General features: G+C 40.7%; 1 long non-coding RNA gene across 2 annotated transcripts in view; it reads right to left on the bottom strand.

The window, feature by feature from the left end:
- The window catches only part of LOC133251004 (uncharacterized), a 250,186-nt gene that overhangs the window by 171,786 nt on the left and 52,410 nt on the right, over nt 1–25,990 (bottom strand). For both annotated transcript variants that reach the window (XR_009737480.1, XR_009737481.1), the window contains 2 exons: nt 6,385–6,429; nt 3,265–3,334 (listed from right to left, as the gene is read on the bottom strand). This is a non-coding gene — a long non-coding RNA (uncharacterized LOC133251004). The remainder of the gene's footprint in view (nt 1–3,264; nt 3,335–6,384; nt 6,430–25,990) is intronic.

The raw sequence follows: 25,990 nt of genomic DNA, 5'->3' as shown, positions 1-25,990 counted from the left end.
GCCCTATACTGAGCTGGAGATGCCTGTGGAACATCCAAAGTGAGACATCTTATAGGTATTTGGATAACTGGGTCTGAAATTTAGAAAACATACATATGTTGGAAATGAAGATCTGAAATTTGCCACAATATGTGTGAGAAGTTAAACATAATGAAATGGGTGGATCATACAATTTAGGAGAGACTCTTACCAACGCCAAGAGTAACAACTTGGGCAGAAGAAAATGAGCATGCAAAGAATTCTGAAATGAAATGGCCAGAGGGTTATGGAAAAAAACATGAGTATATAATGCCCTGTCGTCAATAAGGAGATTGTTTTTAAGGTAAAGATATCATGGTTAACAAATGCTGCCCATGGGTTAAATATGATTATGCCTAGAAAGTATATATCCAGTGAATTTTGCAACAACCTATGTCTTCGGGACCTACAAGAGTAGATTCAGAAGTATAGCAGAAGTAAAACATAGATACTTTAGTTTGAAGAATGAGTGGGAGGTAAAAAAAAAATTTTTTTAAAGGAAGCAGCAGCATAGACTTCTTATTTCAGGAAGACTTGCTGTGAAGAAAAAGAGAAAGATAAGTCAAAGCCAAAGAAGATAGGGAGTCAGAGGAAGTGGCTTAAGCATAAATTGGAAAGAACCACAAAACAGAATCATGCTAAATATACAAGGAAGAGCACAATGACTAGATTGAGCTCTCTGAAAAAAGCACAAGGAACAAGGACAAAGAACCAGTAAAGAGGGCAGATTTGAGAGAAGAGGCATGAATCATTTGGGAGAAGAGACATGAATCACAGATAGATGAAGGAGAACAAGATAGGTAGAGATGTAAGTGGTGGGGGGTTAGACACAGGAGTTTGAAGGAGACCATTAACAGCTTCTACTTTGACTGTAAAATACAGAGTGGGCTCAATGAATCGGAATAAGCAGAAAATTGAGGGGATGGTCAGGAAGCTGAAGGAAAATGGAGGCTTGAAAAAATTAGGCAAGCAGAGGATAATCAGGAAACACTGAGAGCCCAGGAGAAGTTGTAGATCTTAAAGTTGTAGTTGTACCAGTCTTTCTGGTTCTGTGAGTTTAGTAGTTTTCACTACCTGAGACAGAGAGAGGCAAAAAGAGGCAGGTAATTGGACAAACTGACCTAATTTACTCATTCAGCTTCAGATGACAAATAGCTAACCCTCTTCCGGGCTTAGAGGAAGGAGTCAAATCTATGGATTTAGAGAGATTCACTTAAACTTGACATATTTCCTAAAATTATTTCCATGACCAAAGCCATGAGAATGGGAGAAATAGGGGAAGCAGCTATAGGTTAACAATTAGACCCGAGTTCTAACCATAGTTCTGTCCTAAACAGCTATGCTTCCTTCATCAAGTCACTGGGTCTCAATATCCTAATCGATACAATGAAAGCATTGTTTGAGGCTTCCCAGCCAGTGATCCAAGTTTCTGTGGAAACACTGCTACTCCCTCCTACCAGGTGTGAGGGTATCTCCACAACATAAACACAAATGCAGGAAAGGTGATCCTAGGCCCCATATCACAAACAACAAAACGGAGGAAACTTCTAGAAATCCTCTTATGTTCGAGAACAGAGATCCCTGTCTCCAAATCATGTCTCGCCCACATTCAGAAACACCCTCAGATTAGGTTTGCCTAGGAGAGATAAACTGTGGTGTCATCTAGAAAAAGAGTTTGATTGTTAGCATATCACAGGGAGAAAACAGTCCGAGGGAGAAAACAGTCCGAGAGGAGAAGGCATGTTAGCCAACAAGATTTCACAGACCTTGGTGTAACTCTACACACAGTGTAAAGCCAAATCAAAAAACCTTTTTAAAAAAAAAAAAGTAAGCTTCCTAGAAACTCAGGCCAGAGAGTAGCAGAGGGATTTTTCTTTCATTCTCTTTCTCTGCCAGATGAGTTATTTCAGAACAACTGCTGAGTGCTGAACAGTAAGACATTCAAGGACCAAAACTCGAGAGTCATTTTTTTCACCACAACACCCTCGGGTAGCTGTTCCCTGTCTCTGGCAGACAAAATTATTTTCCAGCCGACTCCTGGAGGACCATCTATAAACAAATTAGAAATTTCAAAGGGTTTGTTTTCTGCCTTCTGGCTGCCAGTAGGGGCCACTCCCTTTGTGTCCTTCATATGAAAAAGTAATTTAACAAAGAAAAAAAGAGAGCATGCCTCAGTTCAAAACAGACTAGTGCGTCCCCTCTCTCCCCCTCCCTTTCCTCACCCTCCCTCCGTCCATTGTCCAGTTTGGTCAGTTCTCTGTCAAAACAACTTTTATTGTATGCAGCTTTCAGCTCGCCGGGCGCCAAGAGCTTGAGAGACAAGCTGTTTTCCTCCAGTAACTCCATCAATAAGGAGAAAATGGAAATTGAGTGCTGATTTATGGCTACTTCTCCATAACAAACAGGGGCAGTAAACGCCCACCCGGCTCTAGAGGATGAAGTTAAAAGTGGGCCCATTCCCCACCCAACTCAGATTCAGACCAAAGGAAGTACAGCCTCAAAACAGAAGTGATCTCTTGAAACATTTTACAGCAGCTTGTCACAGAAAGGCACAGGACATATTTTAATGGGAAAAAACAAACACACAATCAAGTCTGTCTTATACTAACTCAGAACAAGAATTCAGCTCAGTATCTGGCAAAAACCTTCCCCCTCAAAATATCCCAGCATCAGGTATTTAGATAGAAGAATGCATTATATTCCAGAGGAGGAAGTCAGCAAAATTTGTCCCCAGTTTACTCAAAAAGAAACCAAGACCTAAAGAAAAGGAAGGGTCTATGTATAGTCACACCGAAGACTGTCCTAAAGATAGGACAGAGTCACAGCTCCTTGTTTTATGTGGCCTGAAGTCAGCATACAAAACTAAGGTCTTTTCCTGGGTTTTGGCTTGAAAAGTCCATTTTCTCATTATTATCTTATTTTTCATTCTTTGGGATTGATTTGGGGCTTGGCGGACAGTCAAGAGCTGGAGAACATGAGGTTCGCAAATGCAGCTATTTCTAGCCCGCTGATACACTCCACTAATCATGGTTTAAGTGGCATGCCAAATCGAGACTTTGCTTTCTAGGTTTGCACTCTAAGGTGAAGAGGCCTTAAAAGCCTTCCTAGCCCAGAGCATGTCATTTAAGGAAATTCTTGACTCAGGCAAACCAGTTTGGAACTATTGGGAGTATGCCAGTAGAGACAACAATACTGTGTGGCTTGATTTGGTTTTCTGTACTTTGTTTAAACATATACTTTGCATACCTTTTACTTCTAATTCTGTGTCTGCAGAACATCTGGATTCTTCAGGTAGATTTCCAGCAGTGAATTCCACCTTGGGGGTCAAGGAAAGAATGAAAATGATCTGTAGGAGTAAAAAGCTTCGGAGCAGTCAGAACTCAAGCCTAGAGTGCATGTGTGTGCATGCATGTGGGCGAGTGAGTGAGCGATAGTCGCTCAGTCCTGTCTGACTCTTTGTGATCCCATGGACTGTAGCCCGCCAGACTCCTCTGTCCAAGTGGATTCTCCAGGCAAGAATATTGGAGTGCGTTCCCTGCCTTCCTCCAGAGGATCTTCTCAATCCAGGGATTGAACCCAGGTCTCCCACATTCCAGGCGGATTCTTGACCATCTTAGCTACCAGAGAAGCCCATACTTATGCGTATGCATGTGCTTTTTGCTGGAGGAGTACAGAATGCTAGTGAATGAAGTAGAGATGCAGGATAGAGATGTGACACCTCAATTTGGGTACGGCTCAAATAACACCTCGTAGCCCTGATTAAGCAAAATCCTCAGAAAAATGTTCAAGCCATGGGAAATGATACTAGCTTGCTCACTGCCCACTCTCAGCACTCCGTTCACTCACCCTCCATACGTATGTACTTTTCATACATACCCCTAAAAGCTTGCTTGGGAGCCAGTTAAGAAACAAATGCTATTTTAAATTCATTTCCTTTTTTAAAATAACATTCACAAGAAACATATTTCAAGTCTGTTTCTCATGAGCAATGTGAAGCCATCCCTTTCTGGCCACGTTAAAGAAAAGCCTAATCTTGGAAATACAGAAAAGGAGTTAGATTTCAAAGAGAGTATTTACAGCACTTGGGCAAAGATGACGGACCTAAGATCAAATGACTAATGGAGAACAGACAAATATTCCTTCCCTTCCCCCAATAGCAAAAAAAACATACAGGATTATGCCAAAGCCAAGATTTAATAAGCCTAAACATGTGTAATATAAGGAAGATGAAATGTAAACCGCAGAAGGGGGTCTAGGTAGTGTATTCAATATCATACAGCAGTTTTACAAATTGTTTATTTCCTTTACCAGATGGGCCTTTTAAAATTTCCTCTCTGTGTACCTTAGGACCTAATGGCAAACCCACCTGAATCCCTTCCATCCCGCACAGCCCTTGCCGGGATCTTGGTCAGACGCAGTGCAGGCAGGGTTAATACCAGCCTTGAGCAGCCCTCTTCCCTGAGTAGGGTTATTAAACAGGACCATTTGACTCATAATTTGTTCTCCTCATGTTAAGTAGATTGCAATAACTCAGCTGTCCAGGATCTGTTTATCAATGCTCTGTGGCTTTCAGCAGCAAATATTTTATAACCACTAAGTAGATGTTCAGACCACTCATCAAATGAAAATCTCCTGTACTCAGAGCTGGTTTTATCATCACAACCCACCAACTAGAGAGCCCTGGAGAGGTGGTAACCCTGCCCCAGAGCCTGTCAGGCTTAGCCAGATCCTCATTTTGGGAAATTCTCTTCCCTAAATGACTTTAAGAGAAACCAGCCCACTCTCAGAAAATAACATTGCAGAGATTCTTCATCGGCCCAAACTGTCTTAGTAAATGGCCTTTTTATTAAGTTTTATTGTCTCTCTTATATGCATTCTAACAAAAGTGAAATGGGGGTATATGTCATAAAGAGGAATGGAAATGAAGGAAGATGTGGATGAGAAGAGAGAGAGAGAGATGAGAAGAAAAGAGAGAGAGAAATAAAGGAGAGAAAACAGAAGTTTAAGAAGGGTGGTAGGTAGATGGATCCTACTACAGTTTGCATTATGTTGATGTTGATGCTGAATCCCTAAAAGTAGACCATTTGAAATTAAAAAGGAAATTATTATTTCCATAGATGCACTTTCTCCATAATAATCTATTTTTTTTAATGAGCTGCAGTGGTACTGGTATTTTCCATTTAGAATGTAAGGTACTATCCCCTCAAGCAGGTATACAGTAGTTTATTGTATAACTGCAGAATATTCAACCAGTTGTTAAAGAATTAGTAATGAAACCAAGTCCATTGACCTATTATGCTGATAAGAATCTATTAAATAATGTCATGTCTAAAATAATACAAAGTAGAACATTAACATACATTATTTCATTATTAAATGAAATACACATGTTGGAAAAAAAAACACTTGTGATCCAATTTTTGAAACAAACTTCTTGTACATTTCAGTGACATAAATACATGAATTGCCTGTATTGACTAAGCTTAAGTTGGGAGACTGTGCCTTGCCACGTTGTGTGTGCAGTACTGTGTGCCTTGCAATACTGAATAATACTGAGGTTGGTACTTAGTAGGGTCCTCTGGTTGGCTCAGCCTCCATCACTTACCTACCTAGAACAGGAATGAGGCATAACTAGGAGGTGCTGTACAATAACCATCCTTAAGTCCCTAGAGAACATGTGAGAAGCATTTGTCCAAAGGAATGGGGGCCACTGATAGTTACAGACAACAAATAGAATGCAAGACAGACAAAAACACAACTACTATCCAGAAAATCCTCTCTTCCCCCTATCTGTTCGTATTTTTGGTTACAATGGCCACATTAATCACAGAGTATTAGTCCTATCACTATGACAACTACTGAGAATCTCACAAAGAAAATGATTTACAATTAGAAGAGAAATAAAAGGATTATTAGGGGAAATCTCTCCTAAGGAAATGATATTTAAGCTGAAACTGGAGTGATAAACATGAATTTGACAAATTCCTTTGAGGTTGAAGAGACCCTAAATGTGAATTGTCTTAATTCTAAGGAATTTGAAAAATTCTGCTCTAATTCACATGTAGAAAGGAACAAAAACCAAACAACAGAAGGCTGGAAAGGCTGCAGAATCATCCTTTGAAACCCATCAGAAGAGGACACAGAGAAACTCAAATGAACTGCACCCCAGAGAGTGAGGAATGCTTTCCAGGAGAAAAAGGACCAAACACTGGTCTCATACCCGGCACAACTTCAGCAGAAGAAATCCATTCATAGACTTAGTAGTCAAAAATCTAATGACCTTGTAATAGTCTCATGTGGGAAGCGTGATTGATTACAATTCAAAGAAGCTTCAGCAAGCCGCAAGGCAAGTCTCTACTCACCCACCAGGTCTCTTCCATGGGTCTTCTCTCAGTGCTTGGGAGTAGTGACCTAAAGAAAAGGAGAGGAGATTTGAGAGAGATGCCCCTTGAGATGGAGTCTATTTCTATCTATCTATCTATCCATCTATCTGTCATAGATTTGCATGGATATACACACATACATATTTGTTTTATATAACATAATATGTATTATACACACACACATGATTTCCTTATGGGATATTATAGATTCTATTTACACATAAACATGTTTTTAACAAACTTTTTATTAAAACCAAAACAGAAACATTGATTATGGTATTTATAATATATACAGTGGTAAAGTATAAAATGATAAGAATACAAAGTGTGGAAGGAAATAGAGGGAATTGTTCTATTCAAGGTACTTATGCTGTTCATTAAAGGAGATGACAATTAAATAATTCATATTGTACACTCCAAAGCAATTACTAAAAGCAAATTTAACACAAAGAACTATGAAGATAATACATAAACGGAGATGGGATACTAAAACAAGCGCAATTTGCTCCAGAGAGGAGTAAAAACTAGAGGAACAAATGGGTTAAATATAAAACAATAACATGGGAGACTTCCCTGCAGCTATACCAATAGCGATATTATGTGTAAATGAACTAAACATATATATTAAGTGGTAGAAATAATTAGTTTGGATTAAAATAAATCAAGAGCAACATCATGCTGCTTCTAAGAAACATATTTTAATTATGAGCATAAACAGGTTGAAAGTGAAGGGAGGGGAAAAGATACAGTATGTATAGTAGATAATCGCTGGAGAAGGCTATCATCAATCCTACCTTGAAGATAAGCCTACTGTCTCTCACATCAAAAGGTACAGTCTAATACCCCTCCCCTGGAACCAAACTGGCTTTAGTGACTTATTTAATAAATTGAATACAACAGGCATAACATTCTGGGACCAATGAAGCAACTTTATCATAAGCGGACAGCTTCTGCCTGAGGTGCTTAGAACGCTTACTTTCTAGATATTGCTTTTGAAAAACCAAGTACCGTGCAGTGAGAAGCCTGGGTTCTCCCCTGCGGAATCAAGTAAAGGGGAGGAAAGGGACAAGAATTATACTACATGAGATCTCCCCACATGGAGAAAAACATCTGGAAGAGAAATATTGCTCCAAAAAATTCCCTTTGTTTTTTACTCCCCCCCTCCTCCCTTAACATATTGGGCTTAATCATGAAGTATGTAGTCAGTTGGGGATGGGGACGGCTGGCTATTATTCTGGGGTGAAAATAGGTGTCTATCAGAAGAGTGGGCTTCCCAAGTGGGTCAGTGGTAAAGAATCCACCTGCCAATGCAGAAGATGCAAGAGACAGGGGTTCAATCGCTGGTTTGGGAAGGTCCTCTGAAGGAGGAAATGGCAACCCACTCCAGTATTCTTGCCTGGGAAATCCCGTAGACTTAGGAGGCTGGTAGGCTGCAGTCCACAGGGTCACAAAGAGTCAGCACGACTGATCATGCACACACGCATCAAAAGAGTGCTTCATGAAGTCATCCCCACAACATTCTCTTTTAGGCATCCTCCTGAGACCATTGGGAATCAATATTGATTTTCCACCTGGAAAGCTCTAAAAATGAGTTTGATGGATGCAATAAGTAAATTTATTTCAACTTTCTTTTGCAGCCAAAGCTGAAAACTCATTCACTGTTTTATTTTTTGCCCTAAATAATGTCCAGGCACACAGTCTGACATAACATATGAGAGAGTCAGTAATGAGATTAAGTGCCAATGTGAAAATATCCAATAAAAAACTGCAGAAGGATACTCTAATAATAAAATGTCAACAATGTAGAGATGGCTCAGATTTTAATATACACACTGTCCCATTATCATATTATAATTCAAAAGCATTGCATTTTAAAATCCAAATCAAATTATCTTGCCTTTGTGAGTAAAAGTTGTTGCGAGTTGAAGTCCAAAGGCATTCAAGTTAAAAATCAGTTTTTCTTGATCAAGTGAGTTGATGATCCAGTCTGAAATTCTTACAGTTCAAAATACACCTTTCCTAATTTAGTATCCTTTCATCTGTCAGGTAAAGGAGTTCTTAATGCCTCAGTAAAATTATTGTTCCTTCAGCAGCCCTGTCCTCTGTTGTCTCTCCTTAGAATGGATGTAATTCCTTCTCGACATCAAAGTGGCATTTAGTTCCATGCCAATTCTCTGTGTGCATCCTTCAGCTGCTGAGCCCAATTCTGATGTGTGGAGGTTTTCCATACCATCACATAATTCTCAGACACCAGCTGGGAGTCCTCTAATTCAGTTCAATTCTGACACTTATCAGGAGATAGTATTAGACTCCATGGGTAAAGGACAAAGTCTCACAAGACTGTCCTACACTTCAGATGCCAATTGCAAGTCCAGGTTGTTACCTGTGGCTGTGACAGGCTGGCTATATATCAGAGGTTCCCATGACTCCCTTCTTGGATTTGATAAATTTGTTAGAGCAGCTTACAAAACTCAGGAAACCTGTTTACTCAGTAGCTTACTGGTTTATTACAAAGGATATTAAAGGATGCAACTCAGAAATAGCCAGATGGGAGAGATGCATAGGACAAGCTAGAGAAAAGGATTAGGAGTCCCAAACCCTTCTGGGGCACCACTCTCCTCAAATCTATTTGTTCACCAACCAGGAAACTCTCTGAACCCTATCCTCTTGGGTTTTTCTGGAGGCTTCATTACATAGGCATGATTGAGTAAGTCATCAACCACTGATAGCTGAACTCAAGCTCCAGATTTTGAGCTCACTTTGGGAGTGAGGGAGTGGAATTGAAGGTCCCATTTCTCTAATCATGTGGTTAACTCCACTGGCAAGAAATGCCCATCCTTAGGTACTTTTCATCTCATTGACATAACAAAAGACAACTTTATCTTTCTCATCTCTTGGGAAAATCCAAGAGTTTTAAGAGTTCTGTGCCAAAACAAAAATAAAATATGTATTTCTCATGGCTAATCACAATATCACAATCCCGTTTCTAAGATGCTGAAGACTTCATATGACACACAGATTATTACAGCCCTGGCTCCAAAAACACCAAACTGAGGAAACCAGATGATCCCCAGCCTCTATCAACAATTCCTGCAGTCAAAATTATACTCTGAGAATCCATTCTAAGAGTTGCTAAAGACCATATAACAAAAATTCAGTGATGTCTGAGGGGAGTAAAGTAAATGGGAAAACTATTGGTGCAGCATCTTCACATGAAATCAGTTGGTGTCTATTATCCAGAATCCATGAACTATGAATGAAAAATTGGTCGGGTGAAATCTCCCAGCAAATGTTACTATTGGCACTATTTATTCACCACTTCTGTGGTGGTCTCTGTAAACTCAACATCTCATTTCTCAAAGTGCATGCCAGATGTTGCTGCCTACTTACAAAGATTAGAAATTTGAAATACTGGGAACCCAATCATAAGGAATTATTTGCGGTGCCTATCTTTTCCATCCAAGGTACTAAACTATTTCCGTTTCACTTGCCTTTTTGTCTTTTGCATTCCTGGAACTTCCATGCTGCCCAAGGGTGAGGTCTGTCTAGTAATACAGACTTCACACAATTTTAGGAGAAAGAGTTTCTGAGCCTGTGCTGCTCCCTTTGCCTCCTGTATTAGAATTGTTTGGGTAAGAATTTTGGCCCCACACTGAATACATTCGGCTAGAAATACACTCACAACTGGATATCCACTTGCAAAGAATAAAAGTGGACCCCCTACCACACACTGTGTACAGAAGTTAACTCTAAATGGATCAAAGATCTAAACATAAGGGCTAAAATTACCCACTAATTGAAAGAACCCAAGCATAGAAGGCCACATGTTGTATGTTTCCATTTATATGAAATGTCCAGAATAGGCAAGTCCAGAGAGCAGAAATAGATTAATGGGTGCTGGGGTAGGGGGAGAAAGGAATGAAGTGTGACTGCTACTGGATGTGGGGCTTCATTTTAGGGGTGATGAAACTGCCTAGAATTAGAGAGTGGCGATCGTTGCATAAATTTGTGGATACACTAAAATCCACTAGATTGTATACTTTAAAAGTGTGAATTTTATAGTATGTGAATTATCCTTACAATTTTAAGCACATTCAACATATTCTGGAACCAAAGTTGCTGCTGATACATCAAATCCACATCAAATCCCCAGCTTTTAGTGCCTAGTGAGGACCAACATTATCACTACATCCTCAACATGCTGTCTTTACTCCTCCCACAAATTCATCTGGCACCTACTCTTGGAAACCTCTGTAACAGATTTTGCATAACTACTCTAAAACTTATTGGCTTAAAATAGCAACTATTTATTTAGCTAGAGATTCTGCAGTTTGGTCAGTTGAGCTAGGCTGAGATGCATAATTCTTCTAATTGGTAATCTAAATCTGGATCAACTAGGGTTTACCTATTCTAGGACAGCCTCAGTGGAGTAGATCATCTTGATTTCACATAAATATTCATCCTCCAGCTAGACTGGGATTGTTCTCATAGGGGCAGCAGGGTTCCAAGAGCGAAAGAGAAAACGAACCTAGGAAGAACTATTGGCTACAGTCAGTCACAAAGCCAGTCAAGTCTCAAAGGCAGGGAAGTAAATGCCACTGAGGGAAGCTGCAAGGACACATTGTAAGGGGTGGGGATTCAGATATGGGTAAAGGATATTGAGTACTTTGGTAATCTGCCATTTCCTAGAGCAGAAGTTCCAAGACAACAGTTGTACAGTGGATCTAGAAAACAACCAGTACACATCAGAAAAGGCTAGAGGATTCGAGGAGGGAATTTCTGCGAGGGAAAAAAAAAAAGGAACTTAATACATGACCTGAGTGTTAGAGTGAAAGGAGTCTTAGAATTCTTTCAGAAAGTACTAGTTTGGATTATAGGATCACAGAAAACAATTCCTTCTGGATCAGGTGGAATATAACTGTGCAAAGTGGCCATATGGAAGTCAGCAAAGAATGAGGTGCAGAGTGCATACCCATCTTAAGACACTGGGATCATTAACTTCAGGGAAAATAAAAAGGATTTCATATATATTAAATATAGCATAATATGACCATATATGCAATGAACTCTATATTTACCTACTTACATATGTATATGGTCATAATAATGAAACACTGAATATTAATTTATCAAGAAAATATATAATGCAAGTACAATGATAAAATAAAGTACAGAAAGATGCATGTTTTTGGATTAGGGAGTGGGGTGAGATTTGGGAAATCAAAATCCCAGGATCAAGAGAAAACTTAAAACATCTCTAGTACTGCTGATAGGAACAGAGACAAGTCTTTAATTTACTGAGAAATTTTCAAGATGCAACTAAATGCAAGGATGTAAAACTAAGCAGTTAAAGTTACAGACTTAGATTGTCCTATATATTATATTAGCATACTGTACTTGTCTGTCCAAGGAGAAGTTTATTTGAAGAAATCTGGGCAAAGTAGTACAAAGTTTAATTCAAAACATGTGGTAATTACACTTTAAATAAACTTAAGAGTTTTAAGATTTCCAGTTGCACATGGTCAATCTTTGTGGCTGCCCTTAAAATAGTAGTTAATGTAGCCAAAGAATGATAATAAATGATGTCAAAACCTCAAAGCTTATTGGGAAGAGTTCCAAAATGTATCAGCATTTGCTTGAAATGACTCTACCCATGAGCATGGGTTTAAAATTATTACAGGACAATTATCCTTCTTCAAGATAAATTTGGAAATTCTGCCATAAGTAGGACTTTCTATGTTAAGGACAACCTTGACCTTCATACCAAGAAAATTAGTATGTGTAAATTTATACAAAGTCTACAGTAGTAGAACATGAAGGCAAATGCATTCTTGAATGAGAAAATAATCTCTTCATCTTCCAGTTTGGGTCAGGTACCTATTTTTAGTTCAGATGCTTTATAATTTTTATAAAATAAGATTACTCATAAATCTTCCTTGTCAGAAAACCAACAGTTAGTGACAGAGTTTTTTGGATTTCTGTTTCCTTGAAGCGGTTCTCTTTCATTTTCTGAAAACCACATACCAGAGTTTCTCCTTGAGGCCAGTGAGATTGATGTACTGGCTAGTGGGGATGGGTATTTTATAGAATGAGGAACTGGCCGGAGCCATTGTTCCCAATGGCATCCTCATGAGACACACCTAAGTTTCATTCAAGATTTCATTGTGTAATACCCTCATTTAAGCACAGCTTATGGATTTAAAAAAAAAAAAAAAAAATTTCCTCTTAGGAGGAAACTCCTAAGACAGGACCAATCTGTCCTGTTCAGCAGGTCACATTTTCAGGGCCACTGGGAAACGAAACATCTGTTTTTTGATTTTTGAGGCCAGAAAAAGGAATCAGACCAATATGCAAGTTTTGGTCTTGGTGTCTCATCTTTCAGCTCAAAATTCTAGATGAGAGACTGAGAGGGGGCAGGTGTTAATCAAACTATTTTAATAGTTTTAAATTACCTTGGTATGGATAGTCTATAGAAAAAAAAATGACTATGAGCTGGAAGATTAAAGGCAAGTTTTTCATTTTGTCATTTCACTGAATGGACATCTATTGGGTATCTACTTATTATTGGGAAAAGGCCTGGACAAGACACAGAGGGTTTGCTAAATAAGGACTTTCCAGACCCTGAAGATCTTTAGTTACAGAATCGGGTGTTTAACCATGGTTTGCAAACCCACAGCCTGTAGGTAAATTTGGTCTACAGCCTTATATTGTTGGCTTGCTTTATTGACTGTCCAATTTGAATGTTTTAAGCTAGGCATGCACTCTCCAGCTCATTCTCTGCTAATTTACTTTTGACCACGCCTCACAATTATATTATCCACCTGATCTCTGAGGGAACTGACTTTGCAACTTTGAAGACTAAATATATTACAGAAGAAATGAAATAAATTGGAAAAGTGTGCTATAGAGAGAAGCACAGATTTTTAATGTGAAAGAAACATGAATTCTGGTTCTGCTATTTAATATCTATGTGATCTTAAGCAAGTTGTAATAACTTTTTCAAGCCTTAGTTTTCTTATCTATAAATGGAGCTACAAATACCATCTCACAATGTGGTTGTAGGGATTAAACAATATAATATTTCTTATTTGTACGCAGCCATCACACTGAAGGCTCTAGAGTTTGCAGCTATTCTTCGCTTCCCCTACAGGAGATGCCTATGGAAGCTCAGGAAGAATCCATTAGTTCTGGCTGTGTGGGCAGGGAACATTTGACAAATTAAGTCATCATTTGAACTGGATGATAGATGGGAAGGATTACAATGGACGAATCAGGAATATAGGACTTTCTAAATTTTAGGATCTTCTGTTTGAGAAAATGTGTTTTGAGTCAAGCCATTTGATGAGAGTTCTGTGGTGCCGGGGGCAGGGGTAGGGGGCATCTCCATAGGGGAGGCAGAGAGCCAATCCAGTCTAGATCAGGTACTGCTGCACTGCTGTTTATCATTTGCGTTCGCATGTTCCCGCTGTGGGGTATGATGCACTGGTGCATGCATGAGTGCTAAGTCGTTTCAGTCATGTCTGCCTCTTTGCAACCCTATGGACTGTAGCCCATCCATGGGATTATCCAGGCAAGAATACTACAGTGAGTTGCCATGCCCTCCTCCAGGGGATCTTCCCAACCCAGGGATCAAATCCACATCTTTTATGTCTCCTGCATTGGCAGGCAAGTTCTTTACCACTAGCACCACCTGGGAAGCCCTATATAATGGGGGAGAAAGTAATTCCCAGGTTCCTTTGGGAAGGGCTTGGAAGGCTTTAAAAAAGGGCCATTCATGGAAGATAGCCATGAAAGGGAATATTAGGCTCCCAGGACCAGTCCTATAGTTGTAATCATACACAGCTATTTTCTTGATAACAAATCAGATGACTTATGTTAGTTAAATAACCTCTTCTTGGGTTTAGTGGCAAGCAAATTATGTTTTACTTAGTTCTTAGGATTATCAGAATGTGCTGTAAGTCCTTCTGAATGGACTGTGACATCTACAGATGATAGTTAACTACCTGAGACTAAGGAAGTATTAGTTGCTGGAGTGGTTGTACTGTGGGTGGATGAATAGGCAGGTGAGTCTGCGCAGATTCTGCAGTATCTGAAGTTATAATCTGTGTAGGTTAAGTAGGAATAGGGCATGCCTAAAGGAGCAGTTGAATTGTTCCATCAGGCCATTAGTGATGATGAACGTGTGGGTGGACATGAAGGCATTTGAACAGTGCTCCCCAAATCTAAGATATAAATTTGGACCAAGTATCTGAGAACTGGAAGAATGATAACTTTAAGGAGATGAACATCTTCCTTCATGACAAGGGTTGCAGAAATTATCACGAACGTGAGGAGAACGGAGGAATGGTAACATTCAGGAGATAGAGAGTGTGCCATCTAAGAAAGTGTCCATCTTTATGACTATAGGAGGTAGAAGGCACAAGATCTGAAATAAAGCCCATCCTAAGACTGTCCAAAGGATACAGGGATTAGGAGTAGGAGGGTCCCCTGATCAGGTGTCTTTGTCATTTTTCTAGTGGTCTGCTTGCCATCTCTCAGCCTGGTGACACAAGCAGCAGGTATCTGGCCTTACCACACCAGTGGTACTGCTGACCCTACCTAGTGATACATGTTGTTTCAAGGACCCATGAGAGACCCAGAAAGCCATTATCTGTGTAAGTGCATCAGACATCCTCACCCCAGTATGACGGTTAAGTGGTATGGTGGGAGTCTTGGCAAAACTCTAGCCTTTTAGAAGTCTATATGTGCCAAGAAATCAGATGATTCTAATGCTCTGGACTCAGAGTGCACTTTTCTAAGACGTCTTCTAACTCTCTAGTCAAGGGATTAATCAGTCTACTCAGATGACCAGATGAGAATGCAGAATTCAGTGTATGAAAGTCCATAAAACCTACCTTCCAAAGAGTTCATTCACAGCATTTGCCACATCCTAGCTGATAAAGTCATCACACGTGAGCATCCTGTGATCAAAAATCTAGGGTAAGCCCCACAGCCAGGGGCACCCTGTTAGAAGATGCAAATTACCCATTGTCCCACCACTGCAAAAAACAGCACCTCACTGCATTCTCCCTTGATCACTGAATCTGGGTCTCCACCACAAAGCTAACTGCTTTTGCCATTGCATGTTGAGAAAATTGATGGATTTCTCCCGAAAACTCTCCAGATGCAGGAGTGTGAGCTGGTTTCAGCTTCCAACATTTGAGAATCATCAGATGGCTGCCTTGTTCCACTTTTTTTTTTTAAACAACACGGTTATATTTCTTTCATGCAGTACACAGAATATTAACCCCCCACTGAATAATGAGCAGGAAGATCCAGAACCTTGTGCAGTACATGGAATGTCCCTGCGCAGTACATGGATGTCTGATGTGCCTCTCTAGGGTTCTGTTGCACTGAAACTGTCAGAGATGCTCTTACACAAGTAGATCCTGGACATATGATAAACTCACATGATTATTGGTTCTTGCAGATCTGCTCAAGGGAGTTTCACGTAAAAATTCAAATTTTCAAGTTCTCTTGAAAAAAATAAACATCCCCAAACAAAGAATCTACATCCCCACACGGCAACAATCCAAGGACAGGAATAAAACTATTTCTTTACACTGGCCCTGCTGTCCAATCACCACAATCTCCTTCACTCTTTGTCATGTTAAATGGACAACCTCCCTCATTTACATGTGCAATTGCATGTCTTAACCTAAAGGAACAGGGAGGACAGAGGGAGGAGCATGGAGGTATGGAAGGAAGGGAGGTATGAATTGTGAGTTATTTAAAGGAAGGGAGGTATGAACTGTGAGTTATTTAAAAGGATATATGCTTTGGAAAAGACTCTGATGCTGGGAGGGATTGGGGGCAGGAGAAGGGGACGACAGAGGATGAGATGGCTGGATGGCATCACTGACTCCATGGACGTGAGTCTCAGTGAACTCTGGGAGTTGGTGATGGACAGGGAGGCCTGGCGTGCTGCAATTCATGGGGTCGCAAAGAGTCGGACACGACTGAGCGACTGATCTGATGCTTTTAAGAAACTCATACTAATAGTTCACATGCCACAACCAAAGATCATGCAAGCCGCAAAGAAGATGCAAGATCCTGCGTGCCACAACTGAAACTTAGTATAACCAGATTAATCAACTAATTAAAAAAGAAATATAACCAATAATACATTTTTTAAAGAAAAAGGACATATGCTAAGCTATGAGAAGAGAAAGATAGGTAGGGGTTACAATGAAATGCTCTATGAAAACTCACCTAAGCTACTGAGCTTATTTTTTAGATAATGTTAAGACAATGAAGGGTTTCACTAAAGTGTTTAACAAAATGTGTATTGCTTTAGAAAGATAATTTCAGCAGTGTGGGGGACAGACTGAAACAATTAAAGACTAGAAGCAAGGATATTATTATTTTTAAAAAGAGCACAGAAGAAAAAAATGAGAGTATGACCTAGCCTTGCCCATTCCCTGGTGGCTCAGATGGTAAAGAATCTTCCTGCAAGGCAGGAGACAGGTTTAATTCCTGGGTCAGGAAGATCCCCTGGAGAAGGGAATGGCAACTCACTCCCAGTATTCTTGCCTGGAGAATTTCATGGACAGAGGAGCTTGGCGGGCTACAGTCCGTGGGGTTGCAAAGAGTCGGACACAACTGAGTAGCTAACACATTCACTTTTTTTTCATGGTAATAGAAGGGGAGGAACATTTTGGAATATTTGGAGAGGATTTCACAGAAATTAACAGACAGTTGGCTAGGGAAGAGTGAGGAAAAGAGTGAGTGTGATAACGTTAGCCTAGGTCTCTGGGAGAAGAACATGAACTCCGAATAGAGTTCAGGGAGAATTCAATGGAGAGACAGATGAGTTCCATCTGAATGTGTTAAAAATAGAGGGAGTGGTGAGTATTTTCATATGAACACATGTTATGAATGGAGCTTGGGAGAGAGAAAAAAAAAAAATCTATAGATAGGGACTTGGAAATCAACAACTAAGCAATGCTATTTGAAGCCAGGAACTAGGTGAAATTGTCTAGGGCAAGGAGAAGAGGGGTATACAGAGCCCTCAGGAACATTATACTTACAGAAATGGTGATGAAAGAAGTACCAACAAGTGAGACTAAAAAGAAAATGTAGGAGACACGAGGATGCAGTGGATATTTTCCACTGGTTCTTCCAAACCCACTTTCTGCCCAGCTCTGTGCCTGGGGAGGCTGACCTGTGTGGGCTGCTTCCTTTGGCTTGTCCTCTGGCAGTGGTCTGATTTGGCCAATAGGAAGCTTCCCAAGTGACTCAGTGCTAAAGTATCCACCTGCCAATGCAGGAGACGCAGGCTTAGTCCCTGGGCCGGGAAGATCCCCTGAGGAGGAAATGGCAACCCACTCCAGTATTCTTGCCTGGAAAATCCCATGGACAGAGGAGCCTGGCAAACTATAGTCCATGGCATTGCAAAGACTCAAACACGACCTAGTGACTAAACACCAACAACAAGCACTGGTCAAGGTGAGCGTGATGCTGGGGTATTCAGTCCCCTAGCTCACTCCCTACTGGGTGGTCCCAAGTTAACCACAGTTCTCTCTGTAGCTACATTTTTCTCAGAGTTCACAGCGCTGTTGGGTGGGTCCTCTTCATGTAGCTGGTTAGCTAACTGGTCCCATCTCTCAGCCTTCGGGGCAGTCACACCCCGCTTTGTCTTCCTAGCATACTGCTCCATCCTTTGTTGGCTACCTTGATCTTTATAAAGAGCCCCTTGGTTATGCTCCTTTCCGTGTGAATGTGCCATCTGTTCTCTGCTGGGATGCTGACTGATTCAAAGGTAAATCCAGGAGGGTATAATATCCTGGAAGCCATGGGAGAAGGACTTGCATAAATGCTCCAAATCACATCATGGGATAAAGACTAAAAAGAAGCAGAGTCTGACAATTGTTTTCAGAAGACTGGTGTGGGCGGGAATCAGGATGCAAGGTTTGGTGGAGGAAATGAACAGTGAAAGAAAACAGAGGCGGTGAGTTAAAAATATTGCTTCAAAAAGGCTGGTGGTCTAAGGAGAAAAGAGGAAGGACATCAGTCTGAGGCAGCACTAATCCGTTCCTTTAAAGTCAAGGAGAGATGGCAATAGCCCCATAAAACTGCTTTTTTTGGTCAATTGCCTCATTGTCACATGATTCAAATGGCCTTCTTAAATTAGCAAATCACCTTCTCTCTGGGATTTTAATTTGACAGAAAGGTTTCAAATATAACCAAGAGACAGCTAAGGATGAAATATCTAGTTCAGGCTTACCTCTCTCAGCCATTCCAGCTATTAATCATTTATAGGACACCATAAGCCACCTCTAGGAAAATGATGATTCTTTATTGCTTGTTAAAAATATTTACATTTTCCTCTACCAGCTGTATACAAGGAATTGATATTTTCCGAATTGCTAAGTCAATAACATCTTCCCTGAACCATCAAAGGATTTGATAAACCAGCAAAACATGAGAGCCTCTGCTGCAAATAAGTGGGAGGCACACAGGCTGTCAGGCAATTAAGTGGACCTGAATAAGCTGATGTAATTAAGCCTCTTACTGCATAATTATCTTTATTTTAAATGTGTCTTTTGATGAAACATCTGTTCCCCGCTCCAGATATGAAAAGAGGGACCCATGCTCGGGAAGCAAACAGGCTTGTGAGGCCCTCACACGTGCTGCCTGGGCTGCTCAGATCCAAGGCAACAAATGTTGTCATTTGTTCTATCTTTGCATGCAAGAGGCAGGTGTCCTCAGGTCCTGAGCCTGCATTCGACTGACCTCCAAGCTCACAGCAGCTGCCTGGAGCCCTGTCACACACAGAGTCCCTGAGTGCCAAAGGGAACACTGAGCAGCAAAGGGGCACCAAGCTATAAGGGCTAGTGCCTTGACCATCTGCACAGTGGGACAGAGGTGGTTAGCAAGGTGGGGAATTGGTCAGCAGGATCCCTTGAGTCCCTGTCTTCAGGCAGCAGTGCCTGGCTGCTTCCCCTTCATCAAGGGTAGATATGATTAGTCAAACCTGACTGATGCCACAGCATCACTTTGGTGAATTTTTGTATGGTGATTTTGTCCATCCTCAGTTCTGGAGACCCCAAACTCTAGTGTGTCGGTTTCCTATGTTTTTTCAAATCAGGAATTTTAAATCATGCTAATGGACATTGAAGTAAGAAAATCACAGATTTGCACAAAATAGAGACTGGATTTTATCAGATTGGCCAAAAAGTTTGTTCGGGTTTGTGTCCATAAGATGTTATAACATACAGGCCCATATATACATAACATAAACACCTATTTAGCGTATAGGCATACTTCATCTTATTGTGCTTTACAAATCTTTCGGCTTTTGCCAATTGAAGGGTTTGTGGCAACTCTGCGTGGTCAGATGATGAATAGCATTTCTTAGCAACAAAGTGTTTTTAAATTAAGGGATATACATTTTTAGACATCATGCTATTGCATATTTAATGGATTATACTGTAGTCTTTTATAGACACTGGGAAGCCCCAAAATGTGGGGGCCTTGCTTATGGTGATATTCACTCGATTGCAGTGATCGGAAACTGAACCCACAGTGTCTCCCAGGTCTGCTTGTATTTCTCAGGCTGCCACTTGTGACCCTGTGGCCACCTACCTGTTGTTCCCTTTCAGCCTCAATTTACTCAACTCTAAATTGAAAATAATGATACCTGTCTTACAAAGTAATTGTCAGAATTCATAAGTAGGCAGAAAGCCTAATGGAAGACATTAAGTATGGCAGCTGATCTGAATAAACATTAGCTCCTTCTCGTTTCTCTGACCAACTCAATGGACATGAATTTGAGCAAACTCTGGGAGATAGCGAAGGACAGGAGAGCCTGGAGCACTGCAGGCCATGGGGTTGTCAAGAGTCAGACAAGTGTAGCGACTGAACAACAAAACAGCTTTCTCTGATCCACCTCCTCCCACTGTCCATGAAGGAGCCTAATGGCCATTTCTTAACTAAGGGTTAGAAATATGCTGTCAAGAACACCTTCTGGTTCAAGATGGAAGGAGATCCTGGACTCATATTCTCTCCACTGCTACTGCTGCTACTGCTAAGTTACTTCAGTCGTGTCCGACTCTGCGCGACCCCATAGATGGCAGCCCACCAGGCTCCCCCGTCCCTGGGATTCTCCAGGCAAGAACACTGGAGTGGGTTGCCATTTCCTCCTCCAATGCATGCAAGTGAAAAGTGAAAGTGAAGTCGCTCAGTCGTGTCCGACTCTTAGCGACCCCATGGACTGCAGCCCACCAGGCTCCTCCATCCATGGAATTTTCCAGGCAAGAGTACTGGAGTGGGGTGCCATTGCCTTCTCCGTTTCTCTCCACAAACACGCTAAATCCACAGCTATACATGGAAAAGTATCCTCTACAAAAAAAACTGGCTGAGCAGCTCCTACACATGGGGCAGACAAAGGAAGGCCCAACTCAAAGTGGGTACAGGAGGCTGGGACAGAGTCTCACCATAAACCTCAACTCCAGCACAGGAACCCACAGTCAGAACTCAAAATCTGGACCTTCTCCCTGAGGAGTGGAGGATTTGAACCCCACATTGAGCTCCCCCAACTTCTGAAACCTCCACCTGAGGGTTTAGCATACACAATATCTAGGTCTGAAAAATCTCAAGCCTCATGTCCAGGAACCCATGAAGTCATATCAATCTGAGGAACAGCTCTTAAATGGCTCATTCGTGGACTCTCCTCACAGGGCTCACACCCAGCAGCTGATCAAGAGGGGTTGGATCTTGACTGGGAGAGGCTTACTTGCTTTCTTCTCGTGTTGGCTGATGGGCAGTCATCTGATTTGACACACATTTGGGGTTATTGGGTGCTTTCTGAGGATGGAGACTGGGGGCCCTATCTTTGCACTCTCCCTCTGCCTTACTCCAGCCAACAGGTGCCATCTTTTTCTTTTCTTTTTCCTTCTTTTCCTTCCTTTTTATTTTTTCGGCTTATAAAACTCTAGGTATTTTCCGTATCTTTTTCTTCTTTCCTGGCAGGCACCATCTCTACGCTCTCCCTCTGCCTCACTACCATCAGTGTGCAGGCTTCACTTTCTCTGTGCTGGGCTCCAGAACACCACGATCTCCCAGAGGGGAATTTATACATGCTTCTAGAGCCCCAGGGTTTTTTTTTTTAATACATACATTTTATTGAAGTATAGTTGACTTACAATGTTTCAGGGGCACCTCACGGTGATTCAGTTATACAAATACACATTATTTTTGAAATTATTTTCCATCAGAGGTTATTATAAGGTATTGACTATAGTTCCCTATGCTATACAGTAAAACTTTGCTTCTTGTTGCGTATCTATTTTTTAATTAAAAATCAAGCATTCTACTCATAGTAAGTCAAACAAGTGGAATCAAAATGTCACTAGGGACCCTCTAGATCCCCTGGCACTGGTAGTCTGTGGGGTTTAGGCTTGCAGTCATCACAAAAAAGCTCTCTTTCCAGTAGTTTGTTGTTCGTGAATAGGAAGGTAACTGATTTTTGCCATTAGGTTACTGAAACACCATGAAGTAAATAATTGTTTTAGTTATCTGTCAGGTAAGGAAATTGAGACCCAGGCTTAAAAGCATAGCTTGTGTGACAATTCCAGGGTGAGATGCAGGGCAGTCTGACATCTACTAATGATGCTAAAGATTTGAGAAACGTAATCTTGTTTGCCATGACCAAAGCGCACATGGAGGTTCCTCTCTTCTCCACTTCTCAGTATACCAGGACTCAGACAAATGGTTCCCTTTAAGAATTTTTACCCAAGAGATTCAGCTTCCCTTGTGGAAGGTTTTTAATGCCCTTTTCATGATCTACAATTTTGCTCTTCCCTTAAAGTCTATTTTCCTGTTAAAGAAATGTGTTCTAAGTTGGGCCAAATTCAGTCAAGAAACGACATAAACTTTAGAGAAAACATAAATAAGTTTTTCCTACTTAAAGAGTTGTTTTAATGTTTTAGGCTAATGGAAGAGATGCAGAGGTTCTGTTGACTGGGTAATAATTTCATCTTGGCTTTAATTTTCAGTCTTACATTGGATATTCTTATACACTTTGATCAATACAATTGAAGAATTATCCAAAGAGATTTTTTTAAATATGAAAAGAATGGAAAGGTAGAAAGAATAGTCGACAAAGATTATTCGATTGGATCACTTAAGCTCTACAAATTACTAGCTATTGGGTCTTGGGCAAGTCATTTCACACATTGGGGCCCCACTTTTCTCATCATTTAAATGAGCATTAAGCTGGATACCCTCTCAGCTCCTTCAGCTCTCACATTATTTGATTCTAGTGCCAAAGCATAATTTCATGATATACTCTACGTATTTTTTCCCTGTAAAACACATTGACATCATGCTAAACTAGATGGACTCATGTTCCCTCCTGTAAACAAATGTGGCTATTACCAAGATTTGCTAGCAAACAGAAAAGGGGCATGGCATGTCTCAAGTTCTTTTTCCTGTAATGCTCTGAGCACATTTTTGATGTGTTGAAAAACTGCAGAGTATTTCTGTATGCTGCTCTTTATATGACTGGTTAGATCATACCAAAAATATTTCACAGAGCCTCTTTCATACTTTTTCTGGACTCACATCCAAAATTGAGCAAAAATATTAGATTTTTTAAAAATATACCTGTGTTACAGAAAGCAGCAAATGCACAAACTCAGTGTTAATCTTTCTGTTCTACAAACCAAAGCATATTGATAAGCCCCTGCCAAATAGCTGAGATGTATTATAAATGAATATAACTTTTGTTGGACAGCACGCTTACTGAGCTGTAGAATGCAGCCTGGAGGCATTTGTAAACAGATAGAGACACTGTAGGACATAGTGTCCTCTGTGAGAAAAACATGATGGAAATTGTGAAATGTTTTAGAAAGCAGGAATTCCAGACTATCATCATCCTAGCAGATCTGATTACTCCCATGTGTTCTGATTTCGCAGCAAGTGCCAATCCAGTTGACATTTAGGAAGGAAGTTTCCCAAACAAACCACTTGTGGCATCCTTGGAAATACTTCTAGATAGTCATGCATCATGAGAAAGCTTGGTATCATCCTAAATTGAAACCTGACATTTTTTGATTAAAGGAAATCTTGAGTTAAGGACATAAGCTCCGACCTTAACATCCACTGCTAGTCAACACCCAGGCTGGAAACTACTTGACCTTTATAAGAAGTCCTGACACAGGGCAGCTTAACCTCATGCTCAGTGGGCTTCAGTAGTTCTGATCCTTTTTCTTCTTCCTGAGTATCTCATAGGCTCATCTGAACCCGATGCTCCCATACTCTTTGCAAGTGACTTCACTTTACGATCAGCTCAAAAGGCCAAGAAACACAAGAAAAAGCCAAGTCTTCCATGCCCTAATCTTGTCTCCCCACAAAAACCACTATACCTTGTCCTGGGGTGGGAGAAGGAAGGAGGCATAGGTATATTTCTTCACTAGAATTTTTTCTTGGCTTCACCTCATTAGTGGAGAGGTTGGCCTCTGCACAACCTTCTTGAATGTCCACCACAGTCCTTTACATCATATTCACCTGTCTTTCCCTAACTACAGTCCTTCCACTGCCAACTCAGGCAGTATCCCTTTTCTTCTTTACTTAGTTATATCAACCTGGTACCTAGAAGGACCCAGGGAAAACTAAGCTTTCTATCTTTCTATGAGCAAAGTAAGCCAAACCTGTGAAAGAACAGGAAGAACTCAGGAGAAGGAGAGAAGGGAGACACACAATGTCTTGCCCCAACGAACTGACTGATCCGACTTCCCTAGCTGCATCTTGGTCCTTATTTTAAATACCCTAATTTTCTCTGATTCACTTTGCATCCAGAACTGAGTTGTTCTTTCTGCTGAAGGAGTAGATAGACATTCTAACTGAAGCACAATATTCTTTTATTTCCCTCTCAGTCTTTAAGAAAGATCATATAGGCAGAAGTAATACCCTTAAAAAATTGTATTTTCCCAGGACTTCTGTGGTGGTCCAGTGGCTAAGGCTCTGTGCTTCCTGTGCAGAGGGCTCAGTTTCAATCCCTGGTCAGGGAACTAGGTCCCACATGCCGCAACTAAGAGCTCCCATGCCACAGCTAAAAAGATCATGCAAGCTGCAACAAAGACTGAAGATCCCAAGTGCTGCAACTAAGACTCAGTATAGTCAAAAAAAATATATATATATTTATATATAAAATTGTTATATATAAAATTATATATTTAAATGTATAAAATATATATTTAAAAATTATTAAATTTATATATTCATATATATATAAAGGAAAGGGCTTCCTTGACCCTTCAGGACAATTGCTCAGAGATCAGGAGAAAAGAGAAGTCTAGATACAACATATGACTGAAACAAGACATCCTCTGGATCCATCCATCAGCACCATGACCAAGCCAGGAGGAATTTGAGGGGACAATGAGATGACTTCTGTACACGGAGGACAGCAACTTCATAACAGCTTTGGGTAATGAACAGTACATTTCTTTAGGAGACAGGCCCCCTGGTTTTCAGTGGGTACCCAGTCAACCCCCAACTTTAAGCAATGGACCACAAGGCCAGGTCCAGAGAAGCTGGAGCATCTGGATTTCAGCAGGATCACAATGGGTAGCAACGTCACCAAGAGCCCCAGACAAGGCCTCGTCAGAAGGCTGAGCCCAATCTCACGATTTCTTTCCTCTGTTTGAGACCTTGGTGGTCAGAATTGACCCTCCGGTCTGAGCAATATTACTGTTCTTGGGAGTGGTCATGTGAAACAAGTGGAAGGAAAAATGGCATCCCTTCAGTTGCAATAGGAACTAAGAATCATTGAAGTTGAATGTGAACATTTTATATCCAAAACTGATTTCACATTTGTAGATACTTGGAGTGCCCAATATCCATTCATTTTCTAAGAGCACTCTGTTTCCTTTTGAGAAATAACTTCTTTCCCATTGGACAACGTCTATTGGGATAATAATTTAGGATCATGGCCTTCCCTACCCAAGGAACTAGCTCAAGATGCATACTGAATCAACTAGATGCCCCTACCCTGATATTTAAATCTGAGCACAGGTCAAAGGATCTGGAAGTAACTAGAATCCACTCTGTCCTCATGGAGAGTTCCTACTGGGGCCTCTAGCATATTTGGCTTCTGTACTTCTGGAGCTGTCTTTTTCTTACTCTAATCTCAGCATGATGTCCTAGGATCCTGGCAATTCTGTGAACCTCTGATAGACTTCTAGCAAATTCCTTCTAGCTTTAGTTAGCCAAGATTCATGTCTGTAGCTTGTCATTTAAGGCAAGAAACTAATATACAATAACATTCATACAATGGGCAAAAGCTTACATGACTTTTGTTCATCTAGTACTCCATTTCACTCCCATAGAACTTTGACATTAATAGAGCAGATACTATATCCACTCACTGATTCATGAAAAAAACTTAGGCACAAAGGGTTTAGATAACTGGCCCATGCTCTCCCAACCAGAAAATGCCCCCAAGACTTCTGGCATGACACCCAGCACCCTGTACCGCATTGCAGTGAGGTTTGAGCTTCTCATCTGTTCTCCATAAGGCAGCAAAAGGAAGACAAGTTAATTAG

Source organism: Bos javanicus, chromosome 7 (genome assembly GCF_032452875.1).
Source record: "Bos javanicus breed banteng chromosome 7, ARS-OSU_banteng_1.0, whole genome shotgun sequence".
Classification (NCBI taxonomy): Eukaryota; Metazoa; Chordata; class Mammalia; order Artiodactyla; family Bovidae; genus Bos; species Bos javanicus.
Note: the sequence above shows the minus strand (reverse complement) of the source record. Positions and strands in the feature narration are given on the sequence as shown.